Here is a 13,644-nt window from a genome sequence, read left to right on the forward strand (position 1 = left end):
TCTGAACCAATGTCAGAGAGAGGGGAGGCCCTCCAAGCAGGCAGAGAAAGAAAAACAGTACAAAGACCAGCACTGACTAAGAAGAGGTAAATGACAATAGCATTTCTGGAAACCGAACTCACAGGGGCCTAATTTTCTTTTTTTTTTTTAAAGACAGGGGCCTAATTTTCATTTTTTTAAAGAAATGTTACAGTGCAGTGATGAAGTGTGGATGCTAATTACTACATAGCTAAATTCATTCACATTTTACTAAATGTTTAAAGCTATCTACTAGCTTTAAAGAGACTTGCATTACACCTGTAACCTTAATTACCACAAACAAAATCTGTACTGTTTGACTTTTATCTTTGTAACATACAGGTAGCTCAGAAGAAACAATATTTTGCGAATTTTTTTCCTAGACATGGACAACCTTAGAGTTTACATGGGTACAGATTTCATCTGGTAAAACATAGTGGACGGAGTGAGACAGGGGGTTTTACAAGGGAACAGAGGGACTTCCTGAGGGTCCAGTAGTGAAGACTGGGGTCCCAGTGCAGGGGACCTTGGATGATCCCTGGTCAGGGAACTAGATCCCACATGCCACAGCTAAGAGTTTGGAAGCTGCAAGTAAGATCCCAATGAAGCTCGAAGATCCCGCATGCCACAACTACGACCCAGTGCAGATAAACAAGTAAATTGTTCTCCCTACTGAAAAAATAAAAGGGAACAGAAAAAAAAAAGACATAAAAAAGCAGATCATTTCCTTGGGGAATCTTCCTTTAGCTGAGAAATAATTTCTTTCGACCCACAGTCATGAAGGTGGTGCTAGTGATAAGGAACCCACCAGCCAATGCAGGAGACATAAGAGACACGGGTTCGATCTTTGGGTTGGGAAGATCGGGAAGATCCCCTGGAGAAGGAAATGGCAACGCACTCCAGTATTCTTGCCTGGGAAATCCTATGGACAGAGGAGCCTGGTGGGCTACAGTCCGTGGGGTCACAAAAGAGTCGGACATGACTAAAGCGACTTAGCACTAACAGTTATGAAGACAAAGTAAAATGCTCACTCTTTTCCACATTCTGAAAGGAGAAACCTGAAGCCACACTGAGGTCAGGAACAGGCTGATTTGCAGCCACTGGTGTGGACCCAGGTGGCCACAGTCTGGAATGAGCTAATGGTCAAGCAGCTCTCTCAGTGTTCCAATGCCCCAACCCACCACCCACAGTTGGCCACCCTGGGTGGGGGGCTGGATGTGCCATACTCTCTCTCCGCCCTCTTTCCAGTGAGCTTATCCACTCCCTTGACCTCAACATCTTCTATAGCTGATGCCTCTCAAATGTATATTTCAATACAAGACTCCTCCTGAGCTCCAGATTCATTTTTCTGCCCACCTGCATGACAATTCCACTTGGATATCTAATAGGCGTCCCAGATTTTACAAGGCATGTCTTCCCCAACCTTCACCTCCAAAGTATCCCTGGCAAAAAGCCCCAGCTTAATAACCAGCATCTTCGTCCCTATTAAACAATAATTTGACATCAAATTGTGGACAAAAATGCTTCGTGGGAGCTGTGGGATGATCCAGCTCCATACGCCAAGTATCCCAAAAGGAGTTGCAACTACCCACACACTGAGCAAAGGGCATATACACTTGGTCTCAGGTATGACTCCTGGGGTGGCCCATGAACCAGTTCCAGTTTCTCTTGGCCCCAGTCTAGGAACCCCTGGAAATACTGTTTTACACAGTCACCCACAGATGTGAGAACCTTTGTGGAAGTCCAGGTTCCCAGAGGAAAAGTTCCAACATACCACTGGAAAAAGTGATACAAATTTCAGACACACTGGAGAGGAATATTAAATGATGGGGGGCAGGAAGAAGCTGAGAGAGCGGCAGATAGGCCTCTAAGAAGGTATTAAATGGACCTGGATCCTACTGTGCCTGACTCCATCAAGAGACCTGCACAAGCACTGGTAATGCCCCCCATGGATGATCCCAACTGACCCCCCAACTGACCCCTGGGTACCCTCAGTACTCAGCACGCCGCCTCTACACACACACACCCCCACACTTTGGTCAGCTCCGTGTGTGTGCTCCCAGTGGTGATGGCAAGGGAAAGCCTTGGAAAATGGCTAGTGAGCACCTGCAGGAAGTCACCCAATTCTATAGGCTAGGGAAAGACGACAAACTTGAGATTTAGTGCCACTTTTTGGAAAATAAAACTGAGACTGTCAACTCTTGGCCTGATGCAGTGTAGGATCAAGAGAAGACATAGGAGAAAGCTGAAGAATTCTGCCACAAGAGGGAGGAAGAAGTGTGGAGCAGCTGTATCTCCAGAAGATCTGAGAAAGCCTCACTACAGGGCTCAGAGCAGGTATTTTTCTCCTGAAGGCAATTAGTAAAGATTGTAGGAAGTGACTACTGCTTCAAAAGAAAAGACAGCCAAACAGAAAACAGCAAAATTCTGTAAAGCAATTATCCCTTAATAAAAAACAAATACATTTAAAAGAAAAGACAGCCAAGTAAAACTTCAAGGAACATGAAAAACATCAAGTAAACATGACACAACCAAAGGGTCACAATCATCATCAATAACCAATCCCAAACACACAAAGGAAAAACCTGTGTTAAATACAAAAACAATAACAGCAACAAAAAAAGATTCTAGGACTTCGCTGGTGGTCCAGCAGCAGAATACACACTTTCTTCTCAAGCACACAAGAAACAGTCTCCAGGATAGATCATGTGATGTCACAGAACAAGACATAGCAAATTTAATAAGACTGAAACCATACCATCTAGCTTTCCTGAGCACAACGTTATGAAACTAGAAATTAGTAATTGAAGGGAAGATGGAAAAATCACAAATATGTGGAAATAAAAAAACACACTGCTGAACAACCAATGGGTCAAAGAAGAATTCAAAAGGGAAACAGAATATTATCTTGAAACAAAAAAAGATGGAAACAGCATATGAAAACAAATGGGACGCATAAAAAATAGTTCTAAGAGGGAACTGCATAGTGACGAATGCATACATCAAGAAAAATAAATGAAACTGACAACCTTTGGCTAGACTAAGAAAAAGAGAAAAGACTCAGAAATGAAAGAGAAGACATTACAACTGATACCACAGAAACACAAAGGATGCTGAGATCCTATAAACAACTATACATCAACAAATTGGCACCTAAAAGAAATGATTAAATTCTGAGAAACATGCAACTGGTCAAGACTGAATCAGGAAGAAACAGAAAACTTGAACAGAACAATACTGAATAAAGAGATTGAATCACGAATGAAAAAGGTCTTCCAAAGAAAAGCCAGGACCAGATGGTTTCCCTGGTGAATTCCACCAAACATTTTAAAAAAGAAGTAACACCAATCTTTCTCAAAGACTTCCAAAAAATTGCAGAATAGGGAACACTCCAAAAATCATCTCACAAGGCTAGCGTTACCCTAATACCAAAAGCCAGGTAAGGACACTACAGGAAAAGAAATTACGGGTCAATGTCCCTATTCGATGTAGATGCAAATATTCGCAACATAACCTTTGCAAACTGAATTGAGCAGCACATTAAAAAGGTCATATTATATGATCAAGTGGGATTTATCACTGGGATGGAAGGACAGTTTCACATATGCAAATCAAAAACTGATCCCACTACATTAATAGAATGGAAGATAAAAATCATATGATCACCTGAACAGATGAAGAAAAAGGATTAATAAAATACAACATCCTTTCATGATAAAAATTCTTAAAAATTTGGTATAGAGAGGACACTTCAACATAATACAAGCCATATAGAATAAGTCCACAGCTAACATCATCTGCAATGCTAAAAATTTGAAAGCTTTTCTTCTAAGATCAAGAACAAGTCAAGAAACCCACTCTCATCACTCCTATTCAACAGAGTACTGGAAGGCCCAGCTGCAGCACCCAGGCAAAAAAAAAAAAAGAAAAGGCATCCATATTGGAAAGGAAGAAGTCAACATGTCTTTGCAGATCGTATGATTTTATACACAGGAAGTCCTAAAGAATTCCCCAAAACCCTGATGTAACTAATCAAGGAATTCAGAAAAGTTGCAGGATACAAAAATAACATCAACAGTTGCATTTTTCTATACACAAGACACCTGAAAAATAAAATTTTATTCACAATAAAATAAAAAAGCAATAAAATACTTAAACTGAATCAAGTAGGTTAAAGATATGTATGCTGAAAATTTTAAGATCTTGATAAAAAATGGAAGATCCAATAAAATGAATACTATACTGTGTTCACTAAGTAAAAGAATTGATATGGTTAAAAGGTCCATACTAGCCAAAGCCATCTGTACATGCAGTGCAATTTCCGTCAAAACTTCAATCACACTTTTTACAGAGACAGGGAAAAAACCCTATAATTTCTAAAAATGCACAAGATACCCTAAAGGGTGTGATTTGAACTATAATACAGAAGCTTTAGTAATCAAAGCAGTATGGTACTGGCATAAGAAACACACACATGGTCCAATGGAACATAAGAGCTCAGATATAAACCCATGCATATAGGGCCAACTAATATTTGATAAGGGAGCCAAGAATATTCAGTTAGGAAAGGATAGTCTCTCTGTTAAGTGGTGTTGAGAAAATAGATAACCACATGCAGAAGAATGAAACTGGACCCTTGTACACCTCTCAAAAATTAACTTGAAAAAGATTAAAGACTTAAACATGAGATCTGAAGCCATTAAGCTGCTGGAAGAAGATAACATAGGAAAAACTTCTTAGACTTTTGTCCTGGCAACAATTTTGTGGATATGACACTAAAAAGTGAATCTGAAAGTCACTCAGTTGTGTCCAACTCTTCACGACCCCATGGACTATACAGTCCATGGAATTCTCCAGGCCAATACTGGAGTGGGTAGCCATTCTCTTCTCCAGAGGATCTTCCCAACCCAGGGATTGAACCCAGGTCTCCCACACTGCAGGCAGATTCTTTTCCAGCTAAGCCACCAGGGAAGCCCATGACACTAAAAGTACAAGCAAAAATAAGTAAGTAGGACTACATCAAACTAAAAAAAGTTCTGTATGGCAAAAGAGACCATCAGTAAAGCAAACAGGTAAATCTTATATCTGATAAGGGGTTAATATACTGAATATATAAAGAACTCACACAACTCAATAGTTTAAAAAAAAACCTAATTAAAAAAAGTGGTCAGAGGACCTGAGTAGACATTGTTCCAAAGACATAGAAATGGCTAACAGGTACACAAAAAGGTGTTCAACATCACAATTATCCGGGAAATACAAATCAAAACCACAATGAGATATCACCTCACATCTATTAGAATGGCTATCATTAAAAAGAAAAGAGGTAAGTGTTGGAGAGGATGTGAAAAAAATGGATCCCTTGTGTACTGTTCTGGGGATGCAAATTGATGCAGCCAGTATGAAAATCAGTATGAATGCTCCTGAAAAAATTAAAAGTAGAATTACCATATGATTCTGCAATTCCTTCTCTGGGCATTTATCTAAAATAAATGAAAACAGGATATCAACGAGGTATCTGCATCTCCATATTCAATGCAACATTATTCACAAGAGTCTACATATGAAAATAACATGTCTATCAATAGATGAATGGATAAAGATGATGTGATATATATATGTGTGTTATAAGTGTGTGCATATATATATATATATATATCTCCATATACACACACACAAACACACACAACAGAATATTAGTCACGAGAAAGATGGAAATCCTTATGTTTTTAACAACTAGAATGAACCTTGAGGGTATTATTCTAAGTAAAGTAAGTTGGGCAAATATTGCATTCTATCACTTACATGTGGAATCTAAAAAAGCAAAACTCAGAGAGTAAAATGGTGGTTACCAGAGGCTAGGGGCAGGGGAAAGGGGGGAGATGTTAACCAAAAGGTACAAGCTTTGGGGAATCTAATGTGCAGCATAGTCATTATAATTAATACCTGTTGCTAATGTTGTTAAGATTGTTGCTAAGACTGTAATTCTTAAATATTCTGACTACCAAAAAGAAATGGTAAATATGTGAGGTGACAGAGTTTTTAGCTAAGGCTTTGGAGGTAGTCATCTCACAATATATGTATATAAATCAACACACTACACATCTTAATATTATACAGTATTATAGCTCAAAAACTGACACCAAAACAAATAAACAGTGACAAAGTAAGTTTCATTCCAGGAATAATTCCACATAGGGAGATCTATTAATCTAATTTAGAGTGCTAGTATATTAAAGGTGAAAACTGTATGAGAATAGCATTTGGATGTAGTTAGTATTTAAAAAACACTTCTTGATTATTGTGTCCCCTTTTACACAACCTTCTATTTTCACCTTCTGAAATTTCTATTGGTGGCTATGTTATTGGACAAGGTCCTTATGACTCTTATTTCTCTAAAGGGAATTCAATCTACTATACATTCACTATCAAAAATTTGATGTTCAGCTACTACGTTAAATTTTCAAACTTTGTAATAAGTAGGGTTTTCTTTCTCTACCAAATTATTAGAAGTTGTACAAAGGAAAAAAAATAAAGGCAGAAGTTTTATAACAGCATCAGCATATATGCCTCACACTGCTAACTATATAAAGTCATACCTGTGTCTATGGAGCCATCAGCCTAAGGCACAGTTCCCATAATCACTGACAAGGGTGAACCTGCCAAATAGGGATGCCACAATGCCAGTTTCCAGGGCCCCAAAGTGTTACTGAGAAACAATAAACATGGACACTTACATAAAAAGCTAAAATACTTCAGATAAAGTGGAAGACTTCACTTATTTGTAGCTGTTACGTCACTCAGTAGTGTCCGATTCATTGCAACCCCATGGACTGCAACATGCCAGGCTTCCCTGTCCTTCACCATCTCCTGCTCAAACTCATGTCCATTGAGTTGGTGATGCCATCCAACCATCTCATCCTCTGTCATCCTTTTCTCCTCCTGCCCTCAATCTTTCCCAGCATCAGGATCTCTTCCAATGAGTCAGCCCTTTGCATCAAGTGGCCAAAGTATTGGAGCTTCAGCTTCAGCATCAGCCCTTCCAATGAATATTCATGGTTAATTTCCTTTAGGATTGACTGGTTTGATCTCCTTGCTGTCCAAGGGACTCTCAAGAGTCTTCTCCAACACCACAGTTCAAAAGCATCAGTTCTTCAGCACTCAGCCTTCTCTATGGTCCAACTCTCACATTCATTTATTTAATGCCTGCCCAATCCCATTTTTTCGGGCTTCCCTCATAGCTCAGTTGGTAAATTATCTGCCTGCAATGCAGGAGATATGGGTTCGATTCCTGGGTCAGGAAGATCCCCTGGAGAAGGAAATGGCAACCCACTCCAGTATTCTTGCCTGGAGAATCCCATGGACAGTGGAGCCTGGCAGGCTATAGTCCACAGGATTGCACAAGTTGGACACAACTTAGCAACTAAACCACCATCACCAATCCCATTTTTCACTTCTTCCTGGGAGGCAACCACTATTATGAATTATAGAACATGTTTTTATCCATATTTTTACCATACACATGCACCCACAGACACCAGTGTCCCAAACCACTCATCTCACCCCACCCCACATAACCACAGTTTATATGGGCAAAGTGGAGATTTTGTAAGGACAACATGCATGTTCTGCATAGGAGATCAGAGGAAGTCACCCTCACATCTTATGGGGAAGACAGGTGAAAGCTCAGTTTCCCTTATCACTACAGCAAAGGATGAGCTTGTCAAAGAGGAACTCTGCCATGCTGGCTTCCAGGGCCCCCAACATGGTACCCAGAATTAACCACTAACATTTCAAATAAAGTGAAAAACCCCTTCATTTCAATCCCTGACCAACCCCATCTCTTTCACTCTTTCCCCAGATCAACCCCAAATCATGACTTTCAGGCCATGTTTTTATACTTTAACTCTGCACAGGCATCCACACTCACCAGGGCCCCAGACCACCCCCATCCAACACTGTTTATTAGGGGAAGAATGATTTTTGTGTTTTCCAGGATCCATGGAACACCTTCTCCCTCCATCGTGGAGATCCTGAGCTGCACGTGGACAGGGCCTGGGTAGCTGGAGAGATTCCTGGATACAGTTTTAAAGTTTAAAAGGTGAGAGATTTTCACACACAAACCAGAGACCTTTATTTATGTATCAACTAATAACTATTTGAAGAACCAATAACTTTATGTGAAGAACTGGTAGAACTGGAAGAAAAAAACTTGAACTTTTTCTGCAAGGGCAATACTGCGGTCTACATGGCAGGCAGGGTGACCCTGGGCAGTCACCTGGAACTCGGGGGAAAGTCCAGTCCAAGCTCTGTCCTCCTTGTCGCCAATCACCCAAGGTGAGCTTGTCAAAGACTTACTCTGGCAGGCTGCCTTCCGGGGGCACCCCATGTTGCTCAGGTTGCTGACACGGTCCCCCAGCTCCTCGATGAACTTGACCTGCTGGTCCAGGTAGCCGGTCTCCAGGAAGTGGCACAGGTCGGCGTCGCAGCTCTCGGTGGCCAGCTGGTGCAGGTCGAGCAGGCTCTGGTTGACGCTCTTCTCCAGGTGCAGGGTGTCTTACATGGCCTGGATCCCGCTCTCCCACTCTTGGGTCTCGGGCTTTCTGATGTTGAGGAAGCAGACGCGGCCCCCACATCGGTTCTGCAGGAACATCAGGCTCTCCGCCCACTTGCTGTGCTCGTGGGAGCAGAGCAGGAAGAAGCGGTGGAAGTGCTTCAAGGCCACGTCATCACGGTCGAGGTAGAAGGCTGCGGCCAGGCACTCTTAGGAGGCATGGAACTCCAGAGCACGTGGCTGTTGACCACAGCCTCACACTCGGGGCGGTAGTTCTGGCGTACCTGTGAGGGCGGTGCGGGCAGCATGGCGGGTGACACAGGTGCGGTGGGTGAGAAGGCGAAGGTGAAGCCATGGGGCCGGTACCACCGGCCTCGGAGAGTTCCCAGGATGGAAAATTAGGGTTGCCAGAGGAAGGCGGCTCAGGTCACCTGGAGAGCTCTGCAAGGGACCAGAAGTCAAGTCCCTTATCGGGCTTGGGAGGGGCAAGAGGAGGTTCCGGTTCCGGGCGGGGCGCGCCGGTGGGCGGGGCGCGCCGGTGGGCGGGGCGCGCCGGTGGGCGGGGCGCGCCGGTGGGCGGGGCGCGCCGGTGGGCGGGGCGCGCCGGTGGGCGGGGCGCGCCGGTGGGCGGGGCGCGCCGGTGGGCGGGGCGCGCCAGTGGGCGGGGCGCGCCAGTGGGCGGGGCGCGCCAGTGGGCGGGGCGCGCCAGTGGGCGGGGCGCGCCAGTGGGCGGGGCGCGCCAGTGGGCGGGGGCGCGCCAGTGGGCGGGGCGCGCCAGTGGGCGGGGCGCGCCAGTGGGCGGGGCGCGCCAGTGGGCGGGGCGCGCCAGTGGGCGGGGCGCGCCAGTGGGCGGGGCGCGCCAGTGGGCGGGGCGCGCCAGTGGGCGGGGCGCGCCAGTGGGCGGGGCGCGCCAGTGGGCGGGGCGCGCCAGTGGGCGGGGCGCGCCAGTGGGCGGGGCGCGCCAGTGGGCGGGGCGCGCCAGTGGGCGGGGCGCGCCAGTGGGCGGGGCGCGCCAGTGGGCGGGGCGCGCCAGTGGGCGGGGCGCGCCAGTGGGCGGGGCACAAGTATCCTGGGTTCCACCAATGCCTTGGTGAGGCAGAGAGATTGACCTAAGCATTTAGCATCTATTAAGGTTTTAATTTTGCCATAATACTTTACTTTTCAAGGACTTTCTCTTGTTCTTTAATTGCTCTCTTTTATAGCAGCCTGTTCTCTTTTTATAGTATCACTGTCTTCCTTAAAATTCTCAGAATATGAATTTGGATTTATTGTTTCCTGTATTGTATTCATCTTTTCTCCAGAAATAGTTATATTTGTTCATCATTAACGTCTCTTTTATTTTCCTCAAATATCTGGCAAGCTTTTGTCCATTTAAACGTCGGCATAAAGGACTCATTTAATTAGCCTTGGTAATTGGCATGGATCTGTTCTAAAGTAACGTCCATTTCATTTATACTCTCCTCCTCAGTATGGAAGGGCAGACTACGTCAATTATTTAGTGACCCCTTTTGTGGGTACATGACATGGAGCTCACAGGTAGACTAGAGATCCTCACTGTTGCTTAAGTAAAGATGTTATTTCTGACAAAGCAAGGCAAATGTTTTTCCCTTTGGAGGTATTGGTGTCCTGATCGTCCCCTTCTGTGCAGGTCTGCAGGTTGGGGAGATGAAAGGTGCTCAAACGGCACAGGTCCTTATGTCCAGTATAGGCAGAGGTGGGAGAGCTTCAGAGCAGGACAACGGGTGTGCTGTTCTCAGAATAGCCGTGCCACCTCACAGCTGACCTAGGACTTTATACAGTGCTTCAGTTTGGTGACTGTTCTTGAAGTGTGTCTGAACATCCTCGGTTTTCTACTGCAGATGTTTCAAATTCTCTGAATTAAGTAGTGTGACTGCATCTGCATTTCATATCTTTCAAGAATTCCTCGTATTTATGGTGTGCTAATAATACCCTTTACTGTGGTATGTGTGTGTGTAGATGTCTGTGTGTGTTTAACCACTGCCATGATTCAATTATCATTTTAAAAAATTTCTATATATACATTAATGACTGATTCACATTGATGTATGGCAGAGACCACCACAACACTGTAAAGCAATTATCCTCTAAGAAAAAACCTTTCTAAAAGTGTACATAATTTTCTTAATAGGTAATATATAGTTCAAAGCCACACTGGTCTCCTCTCTGCAGGCAAGCATTATGGCATTACTTCTTATAAATCAGGAGGAGAAAGAAGGAAATGAGGAAGAAATAATATTCATGAGATTGAAGAGAAGAAACTAAAATATATTCTTTAGAAGCACATTCTTCTCAGGTACACAGAGAACGTTTACCAAGGCAGATCATATTCTAGGCTATAACCACGTCTCAATAAATTTCAAAAGACTCAAATCACACATTAATAGAAAAGAAAAAACATCTAAATCAAAAAAATCTACCCTCCTTTAAGGAATAAGAAAATGAAGAGCAACGAATACACAAGTCAAGCTGAAGTCAGAAAATGATAAAGGAAAATTCAGTGGACTAGAAAACAAAAAAAATAGAACAAACAAAACTAAATACAGATTCTTTAGGATTAAAAAAAGATAAATCTCTCAACAGACTGATCAGAAAAAAAGAGAGAAGGCAAATTACCAACATTAATGCATATATATGGAATTTAGAAAGATGGTAACGATAACCCTATATGCAAAACAGAAAAAGAGACACAGATGTACAGAACAGACTTTTGGACTCTGTGGGAGAAGGCGAGGGTGGGATGTTTTGAGAGAACAGCATCGAAACATGTATGTTATCAAGGGTGAAACAGACCACCAGCCCAGGTTGGATGCATGAGACCAGTGCTCGGGGCTGGTGCACTGGGAAGACCCAGAGGGCTTGGGTGGAGAGGGAGGTGGGAGGGGGGATCAGGATGGGGAACACATGTAAATCCATGGCTGATTCATGTCAATGTATGACAAAAACCACTACAATATTGTAAAGTAATTAGCCTCCAACTAATAAAAATAAATGGAAAAAAAATGACTGGAGCCTATTCCATGAGTCTTTCTTCAATAATAGAATGGAAAGAAAAATTAGGCTTTAGTCTATTCATGATATGCAGTGACTGGCATCAAATACTAGCTTTGGAAATGGGGTAATATTTTAACATTCAAATAATAATGCTACATTAAGTTATGGCATTAGTACAACTCTCTGAAGCTTACAATTCAAGAAAAAGAAGAGCCCTCTTTGCTCTGCTAGTTGGTGTGTGCGTAGTGGGGAGAAGAGATGCCCTGTTTCAGTTTGATGGTACCTAAGTCCTAGGTCTGACAATATTAGACTATTGCAGAGTTCTAATTTTTGCTACTGATTTTATTGTACCTTGGAAGTCACTAAACTGAGCCTTATTTCTACAGTTGTTGACATTCCAACCGTGAGAACCAGGGTCAGAAGTCTTGCCCTGGGGGAGTTGTGCCCTAACACTGGGGGAAAGAACCAGTTACAACCCCCAACATATTTAATCAGCAGCTGGGCTTCTAATAATATGGCTCAGTGGATAAGAATCCATCTGCCAATGCAGGAGACACAGGTTCATTCCCTTATCCGGGAAGATCCCAGATGCTGTGGAGCAAACGAGCCTGTGTGCTACAACTACCAAGCCTGTGTTCTAGAGCCCGGGCGCTGCAACTGCTGAGGCAACACACTGCAACTACTGAAACTTGTGTGTTTTCGAGTCCGTGCTCCACAAGAAAAGCCATTGCAATGAGAAACCCCTGCACCACAACTAGAAAGTAGCCTTCACCACAACTAGAGAAAAGCCTGTGCAGCAATGGGGACCAGCAAAGCCAAAAATAAATACGATTATGAAAAAAGAAGTGTGAGTTGTTCTAAAGTGCACATTTATCTCTTTAAAAAAAAAGAACCGATTGTAAGATATCCTAGAATATTAAAAAAAAGAAAAGAAAAGAAAAGAAACAGAAACAGAAGCCACCTACTGTAACAGCAATTGATTTACAGTAGTGGCCTCACCCAGATGGGCTCTGAGGAGTGGGCAGGGGTGGTGACTGGTTGCTGCATTTTATCAAATATACCATGATCTGAAAAGCACACTTTTTTCTGGATTAAAAAAAGAAAAGAAAAAAACATGTTTTCAACCATATGTCATTGATTGTAAGCTGCACCTCAATTTCACAGAACTTACAATGTGAATAAATGATTAGAGAATTGATGAAATATATATTGGGTTTTGTAGAGAATTGATGTAGTATATATTGGATTTTGTCATCCACTTGCCTTAGTATTTTTATTAAAGTAGCTAGGTTTTTAAACTACTCATAATTGCCTATTACTTTTTGGAAATTGATTTGTGGCCCTAATGGTCCACAGTATTATATATAAAGGTAGAAAACCTTATTAAAAAAAACTGGCATTTTCTATTGGATATTGTATCATTTTTCAACACATCAGCCTCATCCTAGAATGGGTGGTTGCTAACCTTTTTCTCCTTTCTTTTACATTTTTGAAGAGAGAGGTTTAATGTATTCGGTTAAGGAATAATTCCTTGGGTAATAGGTAACCCCTGTTCTCTGAATTCATAGCTAACCTCCTCCTAGCCTGCCATGGCAAACATGTGACACCATGTTTCAGATGAAATAATAGGTGCATTAAATATTTAGCAAGGAAAGTTGCTGATTTAGGGTTCTACTCAAATCCCAATTTGAATGTGAAGGTTTCCTTCTCATCAGCTCCACTGACTGAATGCCACTCGCTACTGGATAACGTAAGCCACTTCCAACAGTGCCAGCACTGCCGAGCTAGCAATCCAGCACCCCGGAGCAGCAGCATTGCACGGCCCACGTCGGTCTGTCACACTTTCATAGATTCAAAGGCACTGCTGAGAACCTAAGACCCCAAACGACTGAGAGGAGCTTCAAGGAAGCCCAACGTAGGGTACCCGCACGAGGAGCCCAGGAACGGTCATTCCCCGAGCGGACGTCCGCTTCAGCAGTGGAATGGCTGGGGTGCCTCGCTCCTGCCTGCCGTGCCCACAGGAATATGAGGATGGGGCAAAAGAGGCCACCACAGAGTCC

At 43.2% G+C, this 13,644-nt stretch overlaps 1 protein-coding gene and 1 pseudogene across 2 annotated transcripts in view; both read right to left on the minus strand.

Annotated features, from left to right (window-relative positions):
- Positions 1–13,644, minus strand: part of PRRG1 (proline rich and Gla domain 1) — a 159,223-nt gene that overhangs the window by 30,558 nt on the left and 115,021 nt on the right. The gene's annotated exons all lie outside the window — the stretch shown is intronic.
- On the minus strand, positions 7,705–8,880 carry LOC139033108 (ferritin heavy chain pseudogene; annotated as a pseudogene).

The sequence above is a fragment of the Odocoileus virginianus genome, chromosome X (assembly GCF_023699985.2).
Source record: "Odocoileus virginianus isolate 20LAN1187 ecotype Illinois chromosome X, Ovbor_1.2, whole genome shotgun sequence".
NCBI classification, from domain to species: domain Eukaryota; kingdom Metazoa; phylum Chordata; class Mammalia; order Artiodactyla; family Cervidae; genus Odocoileus; species Odocoileus virginianus.